At 40.0% G+C, this 24,522-nt stretch overlaps 1 protein-coding gene and 1 long non-coding RNA gene across 3 annotated transcripts in view; both read right to left on the reverse strand.

The window, feature by feature from the left end:
• Window positions 1-24,522, reverse strand: part of XKR6 (XK related 6) — a 292,719-nt gene that overhangs the window by 183,058 nt on the left and 85,139 nt on the right. The window lies entirely within an intron of this gene.
• LOC115938847 (uncharacterized) lies at window positions 14,444-22,668 on the reverse strand. Its single transcript, XR_004073861.2, has 2 exons — window positions 21,290-22,668; window positions 14,444-19,283 (listed from the first exon to the last, which is right to left on the reverse strand). It is a non-coding gene; the product is annotated as an uncharacterized LOC115938847 (long non-coding RNA).

A 24,522-nucleotide genomic window follows, 5' to 3' on the forward strand; every position in this document is an offset into this window, starting at 1 on the left:
CCCTTCTCCATTCCATTCCCCTTCCTGAGGTACGTACTGCACTGAATTTGTTGTTAATCATTCTCATGCACAGTTTAATATTTTTGCTAGATATACCCTTATTCATAAGCTAGGTATATATTCACCCATACATTTGCATATACATGCACCCACATATGTCTAATATATATAAATAATATTGTTTGGCATATTTTAAATTCTTACATGAATGTTTTCATACTGTAGATATTCTGTGGTTTGCTTTTTTTCACTGAACATTGTTTTAAGATCAATCCATGATGACACAAATGTAGTTCTAACTTACTAACTTTCACTGCTATATGGTATTTCATTGAATGAATATCCAGACTCATTTTAATGGATGCTTTTATTATTTCTGATGCTCTTGTCATTAAAAACAAAGCTGTAAAGGACATTCCTGGCAAAGAAATTGCTGACTGGTAGAAATATCTATCATCAACTTTATTAGATATTGCTAACTCGCTCTCTAAAGAGGGTGGAACAATTTACACATACACCAGCAATATGAGTTATTATTGCTTGACGTACTTGCCTACATTTCATGCTATATTATAGATGCAAAACAGTATTTCATTGTTCTAACTTTTGCATTTCCTGGATTGCTAATGAGGTTGAACATCTTTTTTTTTTTTATTTCCTCCTTAGAAATTGTCTGTTCACCACAGATATAGTGAAAAGAAGTGCCATATGCACCCCAGTGTTCATAGAGGCAATGTCCACAATAGCCAAACTGTGGAAAGAGCCGAGATGCCCTTCAACAGATGAATGGATAAAGATCCATATATACAATGGAATATTACTCAGCCATCAGAAAGGATGAATACCCAACTTTTACATCAACATGGATGGACTGGAGGAGATCATGTGATGGGTATTGAGGGCACGTATTTCATGGAGCACTGGGTGTTGCACGAAAACAATGAATCATGGAACACTACATCAAAAACTAATGATGTACTGTATGGTGACTAACATGATGTAATAAAATTAAATTAAATTAAAAAAAAGAAATTGTTCATATCTTTTGCCCATTTTTTAAAAATTGGCCTTTTTTCCCTTCCTGGTTTGAAGGGGGTTCTTTATGAATTCTGAATACTAATCCTTTTTTAGTTGCATGTCCTACAAATATCTGTACACAGTCTGTGGCTTATCTTATCTTTTAATATTGTTTTTGGTGTGTATATTTTTATTCTTAACTACAACTCATAAAATATGTATCATCAACTCTGTTTCCTAGATGAGAAAACTGATCCTATGTGACTTGCCTAAGGTCCCTTGGGCAGAATGGGGAAGAGATACAACTTGAGCCCAGGCGTTTATGATCTTAAGACCCTCTCTCTTCCCAACTACTCTTCCAGACCATCCTTTCAGGCTAGAAGTAGTAATTCTCATCTGTACCAAGAGGTGGTGCTGGGAATGGAAAGAGGGGAAAGGAGGCAAGGGCTATAGGTAGGAAAAAATCAACAGGAAGTGACCAATAACTGGCTGACAGGGTCAAGAACAAGTGTCCAAGTGAGGGTGACAGTGTTACTCTTAATGATATAGAAATACAGAAGGAAGGGGTTTGGAGTCTGTTTTTAAATGTGCTGAATTGAAGTGCCAGTATGAAGTTGTATTAGAAATGGATGGGACTGGAGAAGATTATGCTAAGTGAAATAAGTCAAGCAGAGAAAGCCAATTATCATATGGTTTCACTTACTTACGGAACATAAGGAATAGCATGAAGGACATTAGGAGAAGGAAGGGAAAAATGAAGGGGGGGAAATCAGAGGGAGAGATGAACCATGAGAGACTATGGACTCTGAGAAACAATCTGAGGGTTTTAGAGGGGAGGGGGGTGGGGGGATGGGTTAGCTCGGTGATGGGTATTAAGGAGGGCACGTACTGCACGGAGCAGTGGCTGTTATATGAAAACAATGAAGCGTGGATCACTACATCAAAAACTAATGATGTATTGTAAAATGACTAACAACACAATAAAATAAAATAAATTAAAAAATGATTTAGGAGACCTAGAAGACATCAGCAGAGAAATCCTTGCAACCAAGGGCCTGGGTGAACTTACAGAGAGAAGGAATGTGAAAGGACGGTGCTGAAGTCCAGCTCTGGTGGCCCCGAATCTATTACACCTATGGGACTGTGAAATTCCCTAGGAATTCATCTCACACTGATTTTCTTCCTTCCATATCTGAGACCCAACACAATGCCCAGCTCATAGTAAGCATTCATTAAGTATTTGCTGAATGGATGAAAACTGTTATATCCCTTACATAAGTCCATGGTGTCTTGTGGAAAATCCTATGGTTCAGAATTTTTTGGCCCTTAGGTAAGTAATTGAGTGCAATATGCCCACTGGGGTCAAAGGTATGACTCCATTCTGAAGTTAAGTGTAAAAATATTCACAGTGAGATAGAGGAAGACCATAAATACCCTTAAATCACTATTTTGCTGCCAAACGAACTTGGGCCAAACTTAAGAAAAAACCTTCATGTTTTAGAGTGTGGAGTTGCAGATAAAGGATTGGGAGCCCACAGCAGTAGTTTTTAAACTTTTCTAACTATATTGCAGTGAGAAATACATTTTTCACTGACACTCATTACATGCTCACACACCTACAAATGTAAAACTGAAATAAATGTTTTATTAAATAGCACTTAGCCTTACTATGTGTGAGACACTTTGATTTTTTTTTTTCTATTTGTGTTATTTTGGAATTCTGGTTGGAGCCAATTAAATTGAGACTAAAGCCCGCTAATGGGCGGTGACATGCAATTTGAAAAATACTTTCCAAGAATCCAGCACAGTGCTTTGCATACAATAGATGCTGGCTAAGTATCTACTGAGCAAAATGATGAACATTTATGTACAAACAGCACTATGGACTTTGAAGATTTATTTATTTATTTATTTATTTATTTATTTATTTATTTATGAGACAGAAAGCAAGTGCATGCAAGCAGGGGGAGGGGCAGAGAGAGAGGGGGAAGGAAAGAAGCCGACTCCCCTTTGAGGGGAGCCAGACACAAGATTCAATCCCATCACGCTGAGATCAAGACCTGAGCTGAAATCAAGAGTCAGATGCTTAACTGACTGAGCTACCCAGGCGCTCCAACACTATGGACTTTGAACATGAAACTCTTTCAACTTAAGACCCCCTCTAAATTTGGGGTGGTTAGGTGGAGACCCTGGCTGGAAAGATTTGTATCCTCTGGAAGCTGGGATATCAGGCATGCTGTGCTGGGGGGCAGGGGATATCAAAGGTGATAAAATATTAGGAAGAGAAATTGCTTAGTTCCCCGAGTTTGCCAAGAGCTGGCCATGGTGCTGCCTTGCAAAGATCAGCAAGAAGACTGGTAAGAGGTCCAAAGATAAACTCTTCCTCCTAGATGGCGATCAAGAAGCTCATTTTGCTCTGCTTCTGGACAAACCTCAGCCAGAAAATAACTCACGATCCCTTTCAACCTCTTTCAATTTTTCTGGCCCTCATTAATCAATAAATTGATTCTGCATCATGGAAAGTCAGAGCTGAAATGAGCCTGAAGACCACACAAACCCGCCAGTCAGTTCCCTCACCTTACCGGAGGCCATAAGCTACAAGGAGACCTTGGGTGGCCAGCCCAGGGCTCACGGCGCAGGGAGACCTGGTCGGGCTGCTTACTGCTTGCCTGCACACTCCATAGCCCTGCAATGGCCACGGTGGCCAACCCCACCACACCATTGGCCACCCCAGTGTTCTCATCCACTGTTTATCTCAAGTCACAACTTCAACCATGGCATAAAGATGCTTATGCAAGAAAAACTGGCCTGCATAAAGTTTGGTGCATCCCAGGCCCCCTGTGCCCGACCATAGACTAGGTTTCGCCCTGCCAGCACTTCAGCCCCTCTCACATACTCTTGGCCTCTTAGTTATGATAGATTTTTGGCAACATGACTTTTCTTCCTCCTCCTCCTCCTTGAAATTACCTGAGATGCCTCCACATCTGGTTCAAGCCTTTTTTACATGAAAATGATATACATAAGAGTGTAGTAACTCTTCAGGCCACACTGGTATCTCCTGTTTTTGTTTTCTTATAAATAATAAATGTATTGGGGCGCCTGGGTGGCTCAGTCGTTGAGCGTCTGCCTTCGGCTCAGGTCATGATCTCAGGGTCCTGGGATCGAGCCCTGCATCGGGCTCCCTGCTCCACGGGAAGCCTGCTTCTCCCTCTCCCCCTCCCCCTGCTTGTGTTCCCTCTCTCGCTGTGTCTCTCTCTGTCAAATAAATAAATAAAATCTTTAAAAAAAATTAAATTAAATTAAATTTTAAAAAGTTAAAAAAAAATAATAAATGTTTAACTATAACACTAAATTTAGCCCTTTATACATCAGTGTCTTTATATTATCTACTTTTTGTTTGGGGCATATATAACTTCTCAAACCGATCAGGGGACCTCAAACACAGAAAGAGACCTCACCTTTGAACCCTCTGTCTCCTGCCTCTTACCCCCACACATCCTCCTTTAAATAAGCCAGTGCTGGGAACAGAGTGAGAGATAACAGGACCAACAGTAACAAAGTAGTTGCCAGCTTCCAGACACTAGACTCACGTTGCCATGCCTGCTCCCTGCATAGCCCCATGAAGTGGCATCCCCACCACCCACCACTGTTGTCACCTTCATCATCACCACCACCATCATTTCTGAGGCTCTGAGATGCTAAGTTCTTTGAGCAAAGCCAAGGCCCTTCCATGCTTTTCTCTCACCTCCTGCAGGCTGACTGGCTTCTCCTTGAAAAGCAAGATGCTGCCTGTGGGGTGGACACTAAAAAAATCATAGGTCAATTCGTAGGTGAATTCCCTTAGAAAACCTTTTAATGAGGCAGCTCCAGGCTAGAGAAATAAGAGTGTATTTTCAGTGTTAACTAATGAGCATAGATCACATTTGTACAGAGATATCAAATTGGCCATTTTGGGTTTGACTTTCTTTTCCCAAGTTGCAAATACTAACTGGGAGGCTTACACTCCATTTCAAATGAGATACTGCTGTATATCAAAGAATAATGAATGCTGGGTTTTAAAAAGTATATATGCATTTTTAAGCAGAAGAAAGCCTAAAATAAAAGATTGAAAAATCTGCCTAGGTAAAAGCATAACATTTTCTGAATGTCAGCAAATACTACAAACAAAGTGGAAAAAACAAACGAGGGAAAATATGTGTACAAGACAGAGCTTTCAAAGATCATTGAGAAACAACAACAAACAAAACCAAACTCCAAAAGAAAAAGGAGCCAAGAACCTAAGAGGCATTTCACAAAAGAAAAGAAAGAAATGTAAGCGATTCAGTCTCTGGGAGATCAAATATATGCAAATTAAAACAAAGGGCTATCATTTTAAGCTGTCTGAGAGGCAGTTTAAGCACAACACCCTGAAACAGCCAGAGTGTACTGTCGGTTAAGGATATAAATTGGATCGGCTACTCTGGAACACGCCTCGTTAGGATTTCTCAAAAGGCATGATTTATCCAACAACTATTTTACATATATCTTTAGAGCTGGTAATTCCATTTCTCCGTATTTATCCTAAAAGAATAATCGGAGATGCACACACAGATTTAGGGCGAGGATTCTCTCTCACAGCATAACATATTTACACAATAGGCAATAAACAAAATGTTCATCAATAAGGGAGAACTGGATAAACTACAATACATCCATCTGATGGAATACCAACTAGCAAAACAAATGAGTAAGCCAACAAAAACCTCTTCAATAATATTTCAGATTTTGGGAAAGCATTCTAATACTCGAAAGAGTAGGTTACAAAACTTAAATAGTAAAAAAACCAAAACCTTAATAGTGCCATCATCTCAGCTTGGTAAAATATGTTCATGAATGATACTTACCACAACGATAACAATAGTTCTCACTGAATCGTAGGAGTATAATGATTTTTTTCCTTTACACTTTCTATTCGTTTCCAAAATTTTTGGAGTGAACATGTATTACGCTTATAACAGGACACTCCTAGAACACCAAAATCAAGGCGTTCATGTTTTTGAACTGAATAAAGATACCAAATTAATCCAATTGTTCTATACCATTGCACTGCTTAGCAGCAAATGCCCAAGATAGTTTGGAAAAGGAAGGAAGTCAGACCAACACTGATAAGAAATCAGCCTTCCTCTAAAAAAAAAAAAAAAAAGTACTTGTGAAAGTGAAAGACCATAGGAGACTCACTTTGCCCCAGATCTCATCACCCCAGGGCCAGCTGGGGCTCCTCTCTCCAGATGAGGTGCAGGATCCACAGTCACAAACACCACCCTGGGTTTCCATGCCCATACCTTTCTCTGTGTTTGACAATATTTAGCTATTTCTCAGCTAAGAGTAAGCATAGTTGAGACCTCCCTGAAAGTTACCCCAAGATCACATGAAAATCTATCTGGAATAAAGACGTTGTGTTTCCGGTTGGCAAATTCTGAGTGAGATTTAGCCCATTTGCATATGATTTGCACATCCTTTGTACCATCTGACAGGAATGGCGCTCCATAAATCAAAGCCACCCAGCTCTCAAGTTCTAGCTCCATCCGGAAGATGGAAGACAGCCTACAATCGAGTTAAATCCCATTTTCCCGAAGACAGTCAGTTAAATTTGTCACCAGCAGGACACTCGCCACCTGCTGTCTTCCTGTTGCCTAAAAATGGCAAGTATAAGAAGTCTCATGTGACTATCTCCCTAGTCCATTAGCTCTGGCTCTAAGACCTCAGGAGACATTGTAACAACAATAATAACAAAAATGTGTATTGTCTCTACTGGGTTTCCTAAAATGTCGCTGGAGCCACACCGCCCACTCCCCACCCCTCTGTTCATGATGCAGCCACCAAAGCAGAACAACTGTAATGAAAATACTCCGTGGAGCATTAGAAAGCTTGGGTTCTAGGATCAAGCTCTGTTTCAGCAACCTGCCTCTTGGGACCTGTCTTGTTATGTGTAGAAGGAGGTGACACCAGCAGTGCTCAACTCATGGGATAGTTATAAAGTTTCCACGAAAAAAAAAAAAGCATGTGAAAGTTCTTGGTAGACTAAGAGCCTTGCTATTCCGTGCAGTTTCTGCACCAGCTGGACTGGCTTCAGCAGCCAGCTTGTTGGAAGAGCAGAAGCACTCCCAGGTGCCTCTCCAGAAACAGCGAGTCTGAACCTGCAACCGAACTAGGTCCCCAGGTTATTCTGTCTCTGTCTCTGTCTCTGTCTCTGTCTCTGTCTCTCTCTCTCTCTCACACACACACACACACACACACACACTTTGAGAAAGACTGAGCCAGAGGACCCAGGGGACAGGATGAAATGAAGTGAAATGAAAATGAGGTCCTATTCTTGCCAGTCTTCGGTTCTTTCCTGACGCTCTTCATGCTATGTGTACGTCTCACCCTTAGAACACCGTGTGCCAGAAAGCACACCAGAAAACTATATTTCAATAATTTCATGACTAGAGGACAAAAGTTCTGTCTCCGTGCAAATCCCTGAGTTACTTACACGGTAGGGTTACCTGGTCATTTATGGCTTTATTATGTTCCTTTTCGGCTAAATGTTCCTTACAGAAAAGTTCAAGATATCTCTCCTCTTACAGAGTTTTGAAGGACTCATTGTTTATTTATCGCTTGCATAAGTGAGAAAAATCACCTAGAATTCCTGTTTCCTTATATTTTAGTCTTTTTGCATTGTTGGAGAAAGAGATTTCTTTGCTCTTTTTCTTTCTTTTGAATCTTCAGTGGGGGGAGAAAGTCGAATTCATTGTTTCAAAACTTTTCATTTTTTTATTTTTTTTCAAAAGTTGTTTTTAAATAGACTTTCTGGCTTTGGAACTTTCTGGAATAGTCACCCATGGAAATATTTAAAATTATTACTAGCTTCTGAATTTAGTCCACAGAAGCCTAACCAAAAAAAAAAAAGTGTGGTAGTCATAAGAATTTTGTTTACTGATGTGGTCTAGTAGAAAACAAGAGTATGGAGAGCTTCCTCCTCTTTCCTGAGCCCTGGGGGAGCCTAAGCCAAACCCTGAGGCAGGCATGTTGTCATTCTGCCATTTCTGTCCTCCTTCTGCCCAGAGACCACACACTATAGACCCACAGCCCATTGCCTCATCAATACCTGGCCCTGCATTATTCAGCCCTCCTCCCCACTGAGCAAAGCTCCCACCCCCTCGGGGCACTTCTCTTAGCTCCACGGGTGGCAAGAGGGCCATCTTGGCCCACCAAACTCACACTCTGAAAAACTGTAAGCTCCGTGAGTGTCCTGTTGCCTTTTGTAACCTTGGCCTCTAGCACAGTGCCTGGCATCCTGGTTGCTGCTCAGTCAGTATCTATTGAATGTATTCATCCACTAAAATGCTTCTTAAAGGCTGTGCCTACTATTAGCACAAGTTACCCTCCAACCGGGGGAACATTACAAATGATGGCTTCAAGTGAACATGCAGGTAGAAAAGGAGCTGGAAGCAGAAATGGTGCTGCTGGTCAAAGACAGCCCTATGTGGAGATAGGGCCCTGAGATAATCGCTGCTTTTTTCCCCAAGTCCTTGACTTCCTTCCAGTGTTGAAAAGCTCCCAGTATCTTCACCAGTCCCTAAGTAGGAACAGTGGGGATTCATTCACTTGTCAAACAGCACACATTTACTTGAGTTTCTAACATATGTCAGGTGTTGTTGTAGGTTTCAGAGGAACAGCCTAGAACAAAACAAAGACCCTGCCCTCTCCAAGCTTATGTGTTAGTGGAGAAGACAAATCTTTACTGTCAGCTTGGGGTGACTGCTATGAGGGAATAAGGAAGGCATGAATGGGATGCTATTTTACACAGGCAGGGCAGGGAAGGCCTCTCGGATGAGGAGCCCTTTTAGCAGAGAGCTAACAGAAGCAAGAGAGGAGCCATGTGGGTACCTGCGGGGGAGCATCCCAGGCCGAGGGACCAGCCAGTGCAGAAGCCCCGAGAAAGGACAGCGAACACACTAACGGGCCTGGCAGGTGAGTACAAGAGTGATAGCACTACACTGTGGTAAGTAGCGCTCATTTCTAAGAAGAGAGAATAGAACTTACGACTTCAACCTATGCCAAGCCTTCTAGAATAACAGGACACCGAGTGTTTAACTCTGAGTTCCCCTCGTGGTGTTTGTTGCACAATGATTTCACCCAGGAACCATCCAGAGATCTTAGGGACGAAAAATGGCTGGGGAGGGGGGCATAGGCAGAAGACCACCATGGAGGGATCCAATTAGACCACTTCCAGAAGGTACATTCCCCTGAAAGAACCAAAATGAGCACCACTCACACTTAACCCTTGTAAAGACTTCCTACGTTGAAAAATAGAGCAGTTTGCCATATGATTTTCAACATCTCTGAAACACGTGCTGTCTCTTTGATCCGCCTAATTAAAATAGTGAAAGTTGGAATCAAAGCAGTTTCATGCGAGGAAGCTAGAAAGTTCCATTTTTAGTTTGGCCTCATATGTGCTCATCATCTTGTAGTCCAAAAAGCTTCTGCTGGCATTGGCCTTGGAGTCGGTGTTCTGAAAGCGGACTGCAAAGGTGCTCTGTGAGCCGAAGGCACTCCCGATGTGACAGCAGTGCCAAGGAGAGACACGAGTCCCACCTCACCCACCCAAAGGAGAGAGCACCATCTCTAACCCCACCCCACCTCGCCATGTTTTATGCAGAGCTGGACACATTAGTTGCTACTAAAGTGCTTTGAAAAGTGCACACGTGGGCACACCAAGTGCTCAATGGTAATGTCTGTACCAACTTCTGCTATTGTGTATCCCCCCGTTCTAGGCATCCCGATTTTTGGATGTGGCCATCATTTACACCAAGGAGATAATTGGGTAAGTACAGATATTATACAGAAGGATATTCATCGGAAGCCAAGTTTATAAGAGTGAAAAACGGGAAAGAAGCTGAATAATGAACATTGTAAGCCACGGAATTTTCAGCATTGGGAGTTAGTTGGTTGCATCCACACAGAGCCGCTGTTACAAAGGATGCCATGAGCACGGATAAAGGAGAAGTCCAAACTGCTGATGATCAGAATATTAACAGTAGTGAGATAGTGAACTTTGCCCTTTTTGTCTTCCGGCACTATTTGAATTTTTATAAGTCGTATCCTTTTTATGAGAAAAAGTTATCTGCATTTTGGAAAAACAGGGATTGAGAGACAGAAGAGAGGAATGATTACCAACCACCTTCTCTGTCTTCCCTCTCTTAATTCTCAGAGATTAGAAACTGCAAACCCAGGGGAACCAACAATTCTGGCCCACGCCCAGTTGAAAGTCCCACATGGGAGAAGCCACAGAGAACAGCCCTGGTCCCCTCCCACCTGTAGAATGGAACCGCTACTCTTCAGCATGAACTTTGGGGGCCTCCATGATCTGTAGCATTTTAATCACCCTTAAGTTTGACCTTGCTCGCCCTGGCCTGCTTTAGCTCCTGGTGCTACCTCTACCTGGCCTGTCCTCCTAAGACCCCCTTGGAATAAACACAGCCAGCCCCCGAGGGCCCTTGCTGGTTTGTTTTTAAGTTGATTCATTACTTTTAGTAATCTCTACGCCCGACATGGAGCTCAAACTCATGACCCGAAGATCAAGTGTCGCATGCTCCATGGACTGAGCCAGCCAGGCGTCCCCGAGGGCCCCCTTCTAAAAGCCCATCCTTCTTCCTCAGTGGGACCCCTGCACTCCTGGAGTATCAAATCTGCCATACAGTCTAGCTGCATGTTATGATCACGCCCACCTCCCCAAATCATGTCACTGAGAGGCCATGTGGGCCGGGCCCCGGAAAAGAAAAATCGAGGCAGGAGAAATGACAGTAGCAAAAACAAGGAGGAATGTGCACGGCTGCGTTTGGATGCAACGAGGGCTTCCAGTACGGAGTGACTGCAAAAGTGGTAAACAATCGTTGGAAACCCTCCAGGATTGTTTTCTCGCCTCCTTAGCGAAGCCTGCCGGTCAGTTCCAAACTAGACACACACCGTTTCTCAAATCTCGCTTTCCCAGCGAGGTCTACTCTGCGCTCCCTAAACACGCAGGCCTGCCCCGCCCACCCCCGGCAGCGTCCTGAGCGCACGCGCTCTGCTCTTTGCCACGTGTTCTACGGGCTGGTCAGGCACGGGCTGGTCGTTCACAGGCTGGGTCCGTGTAGCTGCGCTACAGTGTGAACTCCGCGCTTTGTGTGTTGTTTCCCCAAAGAGCCGGGAACAGCGCCTGTCACTATGCTGCAGGAATGAATGATTGACTCCAATGGCCTGTCCAACAGGCTTCTCAAGTTCCCCTACCAAATAGCTTTTTGCGAAAATTATTTTGCTGTAGACTTTCACCCTGAAGAAAGGTGGGGAGAAACAGGAAGCAAGGATGGCAAGTGGCAACTGCGAGTGTTGAGATATGTGGTCTTTCGAGTCAGCTGAGTCTAACGACTGAGAGCCTCTGCCCACTCATAATTTGATGCCCACGCAGGCACCAGTGTACACATGTGCTGAAACCTTTCGTTCTCGAGAATTCGGGTTTCCACCAAGAAGAAGGTAAGGATGAAAACAGGGCTGGAAGAGGCAAGAGTTAACGTGCAGAGCTCAGTCCTGGTCCGCTCAGTCATAAAAACATGAGGATAAACCAACAGTACCGGTAGCCTGGCCCAGTGGGTGTCGCACTTTTGAGGATTTCTACCCTGTCCCAGTGCCACTTCCCTGCTATCCCCATTTTCGGACTCTTGCTCTGAATTTCAAACCTTTCAGGTGATCATCAGCTTCACTACCAGTGGGGGCCAGAGGATCTGAACGGCAGGAGACTAGTGATGGAAAGGGGAGAGAAAAGACCTTTACACTCTTTTGCTTCACTCGGATGACCAAATTTATCATTTTTTTAAATCAGAATTTAAGTCTTACATAATAGTGAGTACAAGATGGAATTCTAGGTCAGCGGCTGCTGGCATTTTTTCCCCCCCAAGGAAATGGCAGCTATGGAATTAAGCTTACTTCTTAAACAGATAAAAATCTAAAAATTATAATCTAGAGGAAGGGAGAAACTACAGTTTGCTACAGTGACTTCTTAGATGTTACATAAAAAGCAAGCAAACTGGAATTGCTTATGCTGGTAGATGTGAAAAGCAAGGCCTCCAACACCTGCCTGACTTCCTAAAATCACCAAGAAGCTCCAGTGCTCAGACACTGTGCCACCCAGCCCCCACACGGGAAGTATGCTGAATCAGACCCAACAAGGACAGCCGGAGACAGAGCGAGCCGTGAACCACACATTCGCCTTCACTTGGCCTAGTACTTAAGGATAATTCTCATTTCTGAAAGTAGGAAACTATCTTACAGTGATGTGAATATTTCAGTATTTTCCAGAATATCCCACAAGTGGGGCTTTTAAAATTGCATAACTCATTCTGTGTTGCGGCTTTTTTAGGTCAAAAGCTGTCCTGGAATGGTCACTGAGAGCCACTCAGGAGCTAAAGAAAATCCTAATTCCTAACGGAAAGGTTCTGAGGTATGATTTGACTAAAAATGTAACTTGGTTTGGGGCAAGACTGAAAGAAACATCAGCAAGAGAGAGAAACTAAATTTCCTGATTGTAACGGTCATCAAAGATCCACGGTAAGTAATTTGTGTTTTTTCTTCCAAATACAAAATGGCAAATCTCTAATTTTTGGTCATGTCATACTTTAGATGAAATGACTTAAATCAGTGTGTATCTATTTATAATCTTTTCTCTGCTACATAATTGAGAGTGTTCAAAATATTTAACCCAAAATTTTCATGGCAAAGTGATGCCCTCCAGTACTGAGAAATTTACAAGCCCTTGCTGAGTTTCCAACCGGGGGGGAAAGGATGTGAAGCACACAGCAAATGAAGACCAAAATATCCCTCAAACCAGTTTTTTATTTAGTAATTTCATTCTTGCTTTCAAGTCCCAGTGAATACAGAAAGCAAGTGTCTGCCTCACTAATCTTAGCCCTGGGTTTAGTAATTCAAAGTTGGGTCTCCTAAGAAAAACGATGCAGAATATGGCAAGCTTTCCCTAATGAGCAATTTGGTAAGAAATCTGCAACATCCCCGACATTAAGGAAGTACTGGAAACCATGACTAGAGGCCACGGACTTCCTCTGAACTTGCCTACAAGCACCCATTTAGGAAGGATACCAACCTTCATCTTTAGATGCCAAAGGAAGAAATCTCAGTATCTTTCTTGAAAACTTACTCGACACATTCCATACATATATAGCTAGCACATAGGTGGATGAGATATAAAAAAGTGGTCTAGTCACACAAGACGATGGTATATAGAGTCAATCTTAAACTTGTTATTGGAGATAAGCAGAAATAACACAAGTTACAACCATTGCATTGTTTCTCGTCATTTATTAGTGTAGAATTTTTTGCAGGTTGGTGACTATTTTGCAGGTTGAAAAGTTATCTGCAAAGTAGTATAAATGATTTCCTCAGAGTTTGCATTGTAGCGGATCTTTGCATTATTTGAGGTTTATCTTCACATAAAACTATTGGAAATCTGTATGAGAGATTTACAGAATGAGTTTTTGGTCAACAGTTGGTTGAAACAGGATGATACTAGCTGTCCTTTTAACTTTTTTTTTTTTTTAATTAGTCTCTACACCCAGCATGGGGCTTGAACTCACCACCCTAAGATCAAGAGCCACATGCTCTACTCTACCAACTGAGCCAGCCAGGGACCCCTTAACTACCTTAATTAGGCTTTTTAAGACAGTGACTCCCACTATACAGCGATGCTGAAGTAATTATCTAAACCTGCCCAAACTGTTCTTTGGCACATCAATCAGTGTCCTGTGAACTATGCGTTGCAGGATAAACAACTGGGACCTTAGTATGTTAATCCTGCACATTTCCAAGAACCTGCAGCACACAGCCTTTTGATTTTACAGGCCGATAAATTTTTAAAAATATCTTTAGAGAACTAATTTGACATGGCAAGCCTTTTATTTTACCAAGGGTATACAATAGAGGGAATGACATAAACGTTTAAAAGGACAATTTCTTCAACTGAAAAAAAAAAAAACAAATTTTGAAGTCCCTAGCCTGTCCTTGTTTTTCTTTTTTCTATTTTGCCTCCACCTGGCACCCATCCTCTGCTGGTCATTCAGGAACTGTGGGGATAGACTTCTAGTACCAAGCTTCCTTGACCTTGGATTCAGGCCAACAGAGCACAGCTCACACACACTGACCCCACCGCACCACTATTGATGCCACATGGGTGTCTTTCTCTTCTCTTCAAATGACAAAGCCCGCCCCTACCCCATTCCCACCGACTCACTACCACTGTTACCTTCGACAGCAAAAGGTTGCAAACCACTAATTTAGACTCTCACTTACAGATCCTTTTGTTCATGTCTTCTTCTTTAACTTGCCCATATTTAATAAAAATTTAATTACTAAAAGCTCCTTCAGGGTACAAAGCTACTTTATTTGGACAAAGTTTGCTACATACACAGAAAAGCTCAATATGCATTTCCAGCCAGCCCAATCCCAAGCACTTGGTTAATTACAGCCAAAGCTTCAGAAACTCTTACTGAAGACACAGACCCTGTTCACAGTAGTTTCACATGTGGAAAACAAGTATTCTAAGAATACTTGCACATTACATGAAAAGTAAATTATATACTTTAAAATTTTACTCAAAAAATATTTTCAAACTATTAGGTTTTAAATACTGAGACCACTTAAGTTTAATATTTATTAGAGCGAGAATCAGAAAATTATTACACACAGTGTATACTCTTTTACACAAAACATATTTGCACGTTTCTGAAAGCTACTTGTAAAAATTTTGTTGAGTAATATCACATTTTGCATGTCACGGTAATATGATAATGTTTTTAAGTGATACTTTTTATTTTTTTTTAAGTAAGACACACCAGGATAGTCAATGTGGGTTCATGGTTAACCTGAAATTTGGCCTGTTTTTTGACAAATTTGTCAAAATCCTATGGACATGATGACTTTCTCTGCACATGATCTGCTGTGACTCGAGTCCAGTGGAGGACCCCAGGATCTCTCTTCAACTACTACCTCATTAACTCATGACCCCAGGAACACAGAGGTCAGCTGCGGTTCTCCCTGTGCCTACGGCACCATGAGGTCTAGTCTTGGCCTCAAGAGAATGCGGTGGTGCAGAGGAAGAGGGGACCGCCACACGCAGCAAAGTGCCCGGCACAGGGCAGAGATACAAAGGAGACTACTGTCAACACCGCAGCTAAAAGGCTGTATATTAAATTCAGTGCTGTGAGTGTATACAGGCAGACCTCACGCAGCCCGGATCCCCGACTCTAGATCTGTTTTATTTCTAGACCAGAACATGCAGGAAGGGAGATGAAAATGAAAGGACACAAGTGGACTCTTACAGTAAGGCAACTGCCATCCTCCCATCGCGGCCAGAACAAAACACGACAATGGGAAGGAAGAAGCCTGAAACAGTACCTTGACCTAAGCAAGGGGCTAAAATTGGGCCACATTTAGAAGAGCTGAAAGGGAAATGTAACACAACTACCTGGAAGGGATAAGCGGGATAGATTTAACAGGATGCTGGAACCCTACATGCTCCATGTTTTCCTCACATTTAAGTCCACGGTGCCGAGAAAGATGGACCGAGAACAAGCATCAGGGCACACACAGCTCAGGCTCCTTTCTCAGGGGACATGAAAGGCACATGGGAGACAGATGTTGTAAAAGCCCCGAACACTATATTCCAAGAGGAAATTTATAAACACCTTCAAATCCAGAATACATGATGTCTAACTTTCAGTCAAGTGCAATGACCCAGGCTCCCTCCATCAGTGTGAGCAGTCAAGAGCAGACTGTTCTGACAGAAATGTTTTTAGAGGCCAAAGTGTGTTTTCTTATATTACATTTTATGAGGTGGTTTTCTCTCTATATAGGTCCAGTTCATAACACAGACAAATTGGTTCATGTACAAAAGCAATGCAGTCTAAGATGTTTCCAGAGTGTGCTGCGTTGTCAGTCTGACGATGCTTTTCCATCTCTTTACTCAGTCCCCAAATTAGTTTCTTCAGACTTCTTGATTTTTCAAGGATCATCTTCTCAGCGAAGCTGTATTTTGCAGGAAAGTCCCAATGAACAACATAACAAGCAGGGTATCTGAGATTCCAAAATGAAGATTAGAGCCACTCAAATAGAATTTTCTGTCAAAACACATTTCTAATAAGATAAATCAAATGTATCCATTCCGTGTCAAAATAAGAACTGAAGACAGTTTTGTCTACTCTTATAAATGGCTTAATAAGGTTCAGAAACAATCATACATTCAGGAAGCTGAAAGGAGTTAAGAATGAATTATCTGGGAATCAACAATTTTCCTGAAAACGTGTTATAAATTTCAGAGTCACAAAGTAACAGAATCCCAAGTTCCCAGTTACTGTGTTAATTTGAAGTACACATTTTACACCATTAATGTGACATCCTAACACATGAGGAGAAAGCCACACTTCGGTAGAAAACCTTTAAAATAATTAGAGTTCTTAAAAGAAATATGCTTCTTTTAAAAACAAAACATTAATATTCAACTTCCTATGGAATAAATGCCCCTACAGGAGCAGGAAGCAGGTACTCGCTCGGAGGCCGTGCCACACCTTCATGCCTCAGGCTCTGTTTTTACCACTGTACTTGTGGGGCAGCTCTTTGTGGACAAGGTTTGCTCCATTTTATTACAAAGCTCCGGACTTGTGGCTTCAGTTCAATGTGTAAGGCAGTAAGTGTCCTTCAAGATTTGAAGCTCCCTTCAAAGGCGACAGAGAACCCCTGACAGAGAGTGACAATAAAGTCAGAGCAAGGTCAGAAGAAAAATGAAGATGATCGTTTAGATCAGGGCTTCCTGACCTGACAACCAAGGGCAGTCCCTCTACCCTCAGAAATTGCAGTCTTGTTGGAGAAAGGATCCATAGTTACCTTCGGATTTTCAAAAGGGGGTTGAAAAGTACCAAAATACAAAGAACCATTCATTGTTCTAGGCTCACCTTCTCTGTGGGTCCCTACGTACTTACTGTACCCATATTTATGAAGATCTGTGTTCCTCCCTGGGGTAAACGGAGTCAGATTTCTAAACTTTCACAGTGATGTGCCAGTCTATGGAGCACGGTGACCCAAGAAGGTACACATTTTCCCACCAAAACTGTTACAGTACAACTAAGGACAACATTAAATGTAAGGTTTTACTTAGAAGTTTCTAGACAGCTTCCATCAAATACTGATTATATTCATGCCATCAATTCTCTATTATGCCCCATATTCTACATTACTTTCTAAAGTAAATGATAGGGACAAAAGATCCATTTTTTATTGTATCTTCTCTAAGAATGAAGATACTTATCTTGAATTATGTTCATCTTTGAGCTGCATACCCATTTATAACACACTAAAATAAAAACCAAACTCATTGTTAGGAAATACATTAATATTTCCCCAGATCACCTGTCACTAGCCTTAAAATACTACTGCCCCGCTAGTGTGAACTACCCAACTGATTATCAGAATGCCTGCTGTCCCGGGATTTTATAAACTGCCTCCTCATCTCCAGGAACTTCATTTCCTTCCCTTATGACACTTGGGTTAGCTGTGTAAGAGTTGATCCCCCACCCCCACCAGCATTTTTTATTCTTGGGCTCTTACATTTTTCCCTCTCTTGGGTCTCTTTCCTTTGTACTCAAAGTGTTCAGAATCTAAGAAGGCTTTTAAAATATTCATTCCAGTAGAGACCAAGTTTTTTCCTGCCTGTCTAATTCCTTCTGGGTATATCAAATGCCGAGGCCCAGTCAATACTGTGGCTAGAATTGGCTAAGAGGAAACACCTCTATTGACAAAAGTATCACAGAAGGAGAGTTTTTAAAAAGCCAATTGTAATGGGAAAGCAGCAAATAGGCAACACACATTGAAATTAAAATGTAACTTGATTTTTAAAAATCTAATGTTTTCATTGTGTCATCTATTAAATACGGATCAGTCAAATCCTCTTAAAATAAAGCAAAGCAAAGGGGTGTGTGTGGGGGGGCGGTGCTACAGTGTATCTTATTTAGCTTCTAGAAGCCTTCCAGTAGAAACATTATGAAAACTTTGATGGTACACAAACTTCCACATTATTGGATAATCTACCAACGATAAAACTTGCAATAAGCAAATACATGAACATTCTACTGAGCTACCACTCAGTCTTTATAGCCCTGAATTCTCCTCAGCCTTTCCCTATGATCCTTTTTCAAGCTGTTCTAAACACAGTCTTAAAAAGCAATCCTTCCCCAGTTTTGGTCAAAGGGATAGGAAGGCTGTTGTATTTGACTATCAAAATAACTGCCCCATGATGCTCCTCAAACCTCTTCATCCGAGCAGACAACCACGGACTCACCCAAGCACTGACTCTCCTGTCAGATAACAAGTTCTCCAGCTCTCCCTCTGGACAAGCACACCCTAGTTCACTCACATTCTGGGTCTATGCGAAAGTGAGCCTATGGTTTTAAAATAGTGTGTTCAGGTACTTGGAATAGAGCTAACTTTCAAATTTTTAAGGGAAAGTATTCCTTCTTGGAGATTCAGGTTTTGTTTTTTCTCCTTTCCATTTATACTGTCTACCCCTTGGCCATCTTACTTTCCACTAATTCATGCACCCAACAACAGGTAGAGAGGGAGGAGGTGAAACAGAACAGCTCTTTTTCCTCCTCATTAGCACTTCTGTCCTACATAACAATATCCAATTCGAAAATCAGCAGCATCTGGTCACAAGTGTATTTGGATATAATTTACATATTCTAATACAGACCATTCTGAGGTCATTTCCAGGCTGAAATTCTGTAATTACTACCTCTAGGATTGTCACTTGATCTCCTCCTGATCAATAATTACCTCTGATCTAAGTAAGCTACATGGCAAGGTAGATAGAAAGGAAAAGGAGCTGACCAAATTGGCACAGGAGGATTACATAAACTGCCGGGGAAAACATGGGGTCCATAAAAACCCCCAAATCTTCAAATTATTATATAACTGTCTCCAGGGAATGACACTAATAGTGATAGATGAGAATTTGAGACATGCATGTCAACTTAGAAACACAAAATTATAATGCCTATTCTTTTATATACTTTTTTATTAAATCTACTGATTCACCTAGTAAGTCATTATATACACAAAACAGTAATTTCCAGAGTTCCTAAATATTTCCAACATATTCAACTTAGGGATCCAAGATTCTGAACATGCCATCACCAAAAAAAATTGCAAACCTAAAAAACAAAAAGGAAAAAAATTAAACAATGTCAAAAGGAAAAACTTTTTTAGAAAAGGTCAATATTTACTTTTATAATTTTCAAAACGACATTTTAAAGTTAATGTTTCTTTCTCATCTTACAGTTATAAGCTCTTAAGTCTAACATTAAAGTTTTGCTTAGAAACAAGGCAGTTTACTTATTAAAAAATATTAAACTATACTCACACATATCACCTATTTAGTATTTACTGGGTCCAAATATCTTCACATTTACAATTTCAGGCTTTAAAGTGGCATTAAGTTCTAGATTTTCTTTTAAAAGCTATCATTATGGTGACAGACATACAGATGCATAAATGCAATTACTGATTTCATTCTTACATAACACATGCCTTTAGAAACCATATTTTTAGCCAATTAATAGTGGTTAAAGTCTCTGTACTTCTATCCCATTAACTTTTAGCACATGAAACAGAAAAGATGACCTTCAACGGTCTTCTAACCTCGACAATGGTCAATTTAGATAGGCTTTATTTGAAAAAAAATTTTGGGGTAAACATAAGAAATGAGAATTTCAAAAAATAAAAACAATCAGTACTTGTTTCTCGTTAAAGCATTAATACACGAAACTGAACTATATGAACACTTCTATAGGCTTAAAAAAAGATGCTTTTTACATTAGCCTATTTAATTTTTCCATAGAAAAGCAAGAGTTAAAGTTCACATTTCAGAAGAATAAAACAACACATCAGCAGATATGGAAAACAAAGAAACGACCTATTGTGTACTGTTTCTCTTTAGGACAAAGCTAGACTGACTTATTTAAGTATAAACTGAGATCACAGACATAAAATCATTACACTTCAGTCAACCTAAATAGTGCCTGGATTTACATGGCATGTGAATAAGTCTACCATCACAGAAAGCCACGTATACAAATAAAAATACATTTTAAAAATTTAAGTCACTCTTGACGTTGGAGAAAATACTGTTTGTAGAGAAATGAGGGAATGTAGAACTAGAGCAACAACTGAGCCCCTGGAAAAAAACAGGAAAGTAAGTGTGACTTTTAAAAATATATTAATGTTGTCAGAGTTCCATAGAGTCTGCCCTCTGTCTCATCCTCTGGAGTGGGATGACAATTTCATTTTCTTGGCATGCCACCAATTAAACAAGTGGGTAATTGAGGCTAAATATAAGTAAATCTGTGATACTGTTTTTGCTATGAACATTGTTACACGTAGTACAAGAAAGATCAAATAACCACTTACTCTGAAAAGATGGCTTAGTATAAAATCTGAACTTGAGCAAAGAACCTACTGGACTTCTATTCCCGGGGGAATTAAGCCTAGTAACTGCTTTTCTAAGCTCTGCTACATCATTATTTTAACAGGACATGGTCCACTGGAATAAACTTAATAAACAGCAGCAGCCCCGAAAAAAGTTTTACTGTAATAAAGACAAACAGTGCTCTTCTCCTCAACTATGAAACAGACTTTGAACTAAGTTACCTGCAATAATTAAAGCAGAGTTAATTGATAACCACTAACATTCTTCATAAGACTTTACATCTTAAAAAGAAAAACAAAAAAGCATCCATAAGACATCAAAATTTTTTGTGACAGCAAAAGAAAGCTGTGACAAGAACCCTTACTTTCTATTCTGAAAAACTTAAGTCTGCAGTCCCTTTTAAGAGCAAACCCCATTCGTTTTCAAAGGAAGACAATTATTTCAATCTGCAAATTCCTAATGGCTTAGGTGTTTCCATATAAATATTTTGTCACTAGTTAAGTAGCTCACTAGAGCTCACTAAGAAGTTTAAACTTTAAAAGCCTTAATTAATATGTCGATTTACACAACTCTTTACATTTGAACCAGTTTAGTTAGAATATATCAGCATGTTGTTTAATACGTTTTGTTCACAACTTAAGATTTTTTTTTCTTAAGGAGGAAGGAATTGGGATAAGAGAACAGACATGGAAAAACATGAAGGCCTCTCTTTCTCTTAGGTTTTGCCATTACCATTCTGTTTGAAGTGGTTTCAGGACGAGGCGATCGCACACCTTCTAGTCAGAAATCAGATGGCCTCAAAACAACCTCATCTCAGTCTTAGGCCTCATGTCTTTCGCTTAGAGCTAAAAATAAAAATACACGTGAATGAACAAATGATCATGGAATGAAATCTCTAACATGACACTAAAATATATAAAATATCAGAAGCCATTTTTATCACAGAGAAATGAAAATGTACACATTTCTATCCAGAGCATCACAATCCTATTTAGAACGAAAGGCTGCTCTTCTTATCCCATCAGCTGCCGGGCGTAATAGTAACAATGAAAATTTAATACCAAGGCGGTTCTACAAAGCTACACTAGTATTTTATTCATCTCTTGAGATTCTGAAACGTTCCTTTTTTTTATGAAGTTAAATATAAAAATATCATTAATGAAGCTAATGACACTAGATAGCAACTTAGCTCTCTTTATGCAAATAAACCAAGATAAGCAAAGGAAGTATAATGCTGAACCAGAACAACGGGCTGGCCCTAGAAATATATGTTTCTGTGTTTAGAAACTCCGAATTCCAACAGCCACAGTGGTAGTACATGAAAAGTAACTTGTTTCTACAGTCAAAACAGGCATTCATTCATTCCACAAGTACTGAATGTTTCTAAGCGCTGGAAGCCAAAGGCTGAACAGGAGAGCCGGGTTCCAGACCTCAGCAAGTGGGATCCTTGCTTTCTGGACTACCATTTCAAGTCTGGGCTATCATGCTAAGGAGACAGAAAATAAGGATTGCTATGTTTCCATGAAAGGGAGGAGGGCAGTATATATTATATGACAAGAGAATGAGACTACAGGATTTAAAACAAAATCCACTGAGAAGCCTAAATCTTACGCTGAAAGTGACGTCCAGCCATTATTTGGTCTCTATAGTGTGAAGCTTATATTTCCAAAATCCTCATTAATCCTGAAAATTAATTCTCCTCCATTTGGAGAGCACTGGTAGTTTCAATCCCAAATATAAATGTCTCACACTATTTCGCAAGGTTAAACCAGCCAAGCACCTTCAAAAATCACTTAATATAAGAGTCCTTCATTCAACTGAAGCTGTAATTTAAAATTCAGAAGTTCTGCTGCCAAAGTTGCACTTCAAGAATCGGTCCTAACTACAGTGTAATGAAGACAAATAGCTTATGAGATTTTTTTTTACACCATTCATATACTTCCATTATATAGAATTACTAAATTATCACTAGAGTCTATACTAACAACATTACTGTTTAATGCTTTGCATTTCTCTGCTGGATCTATGTATACCAATGAAAGCCTTTCATTTTGTGGGAACATGGTACATTACCAAAAAACATCAAAATGAATCTTAAATTTAAGCTTGATGTTCACCTTAAATCAAGAGTAGTAAACACATTTCCTGGGTTCGCTTATCTTCTGTAATTTTTCATGTGAAGTCCAACTACATTTAATATCTAGACAAATGTAACAGAATTAAATGGTCTGACTCTGAAGTTAATAGGTTTCAGAGCCATTCTTTGAAGTAATAACTTGTAATTTACACTTAAATACTTAGAATAAAGAAGAAAAGAATTGTTTTGAGCTTTACCTAGGTTTTAGGTTATGGTTTGCATCAAGTGAAAATACCCTTTTTTAAATAAATAAGCTCTTGGAAGTTCATTTCCCACTGATGTTCATAAAATGATTCTAACAGTTTTACATTTTGATACATTCAAATTTTAATCAAGGAAAACTGAATGCTGGTCTTACTTATATATAAGCAGTCACTCCTCCTTCCTTTACCACATATGTCATAGGTCCCTGCTCCTTTCAGTTTCAGTAAATTTCAGAGAAAACATAACTGATAGATACACTTTTTCTACTTGATGCCTTGAACATTCACTTATCTGTAAATCCCAAATGTGTCCCGCAGCAACACAGAGAACCTGTCCTTTCACGCACATCATCTCTCAACTCATGTTTGCTCCCATTCTTTGGCAAAAACGAAAAGTAACAAGAAGTTTCATCTGCCTCTCCAAAACTTGGATCTTTCCCTTAAGTAACTTTTATCTTCATTCCTTTTTGCTTCAATCATAGTCTGTTCTGTTTTACAAGTTACAGTCCTACCGTTTCCCTGAACCAATGCACCCAGGCAGGAGAAATGCAACAACACATACTGTGTGCCACTATGCTTTTAACAAGCTTCACTACTCCCACTCTGATCAAGGACTTCAATGATAAGTAATGAGATTTTATGACTCAGAAGACATGTCTTATAGCTTACTAAGTACCCTTATACTCAGTCTTAAGTTAGACTAATCATAAAACTCCACTTGTCACATTGGAATGTCACAGTGAGGTCTCTCCTTCAATAAGATCAATAAATTCCAGTACATTAGTTATAAATGTCAACAAATCACAGAATCAAATTTCTATAAAAATGTCTATTATTTTAAGAACATCCAATTTTTAAAATACATTGTCATGAAAATAATTTCCTTAGTTTAGACTGTTTTTTTGTTTTTTAACAAAAAGGGTTATTACATGATACACTGGGAGTGAACCTGCAACCTGATTATTATGGTCTCTCCTTAGTTTACTTTGATTCTAGTACTTTTACATATTCTAAGATCTCCCTTCTGACACATACACATCTCATCTCCTAATCTAAGCAAAACCCATAAGCATGCTATGCTTTTTTTCTTCTGATCATAAGCTATTCCTTGTACTGTTTAGTTGTAGGAGCAGCCTTAATTTACACGGGAATCCTGTAATAAATATTACATGCACAGCTTTCCCAACGCATCTCCATACTGTTTTACCTAAATGGTACTGTAAACACAAAATATTTATCAGAAAACCTCAAATCTCAAATGTAAGGATTCTATGGAAAGAAGAGAGAGTGCTCAAAAAATGGTGTTTAGACCACAGCTAGCCATTCGGAAAACTTAAGGCTGGCTCTCTCTCTACCTTCATTCCTTAAACCAAAATAAATTCCAGATATACCACATTTAAAGGGAGTATAAAAATACTTAAAGAAAATATGGATGAAATGTTTAAATTAATTTTGAAGTACAGGAAGCTCTTTATGACATAAAACCTAGCAGCCAAAAAACAACCAACCAAACAAAACAAATCCACAACTGATTTTTAAAAAAGTAAAAACCAAATCAAACAAACAAAAAAAACAAGTGTAAGCAAAAAATAAACAATAAGCCAAGGAAAATATTTGCAACAAAA

The sequence above is a fragment of the Leptonychotes weddellii genome, chromosome 2 (genome assembly GCF_054177405.1).
Source record: "Leptonychotes weddellii isolate Sample4059 chromosome 2, ASM5417740v2, whole genome shotgun sequence".
In the NCBI taxonomy this organism is placed as follows: Eukaryota; Metazoa; Chordata; class Mammalia; order Carnivora; family Phocidae; genus Leptonychotes; species Leptonychotes weddellii.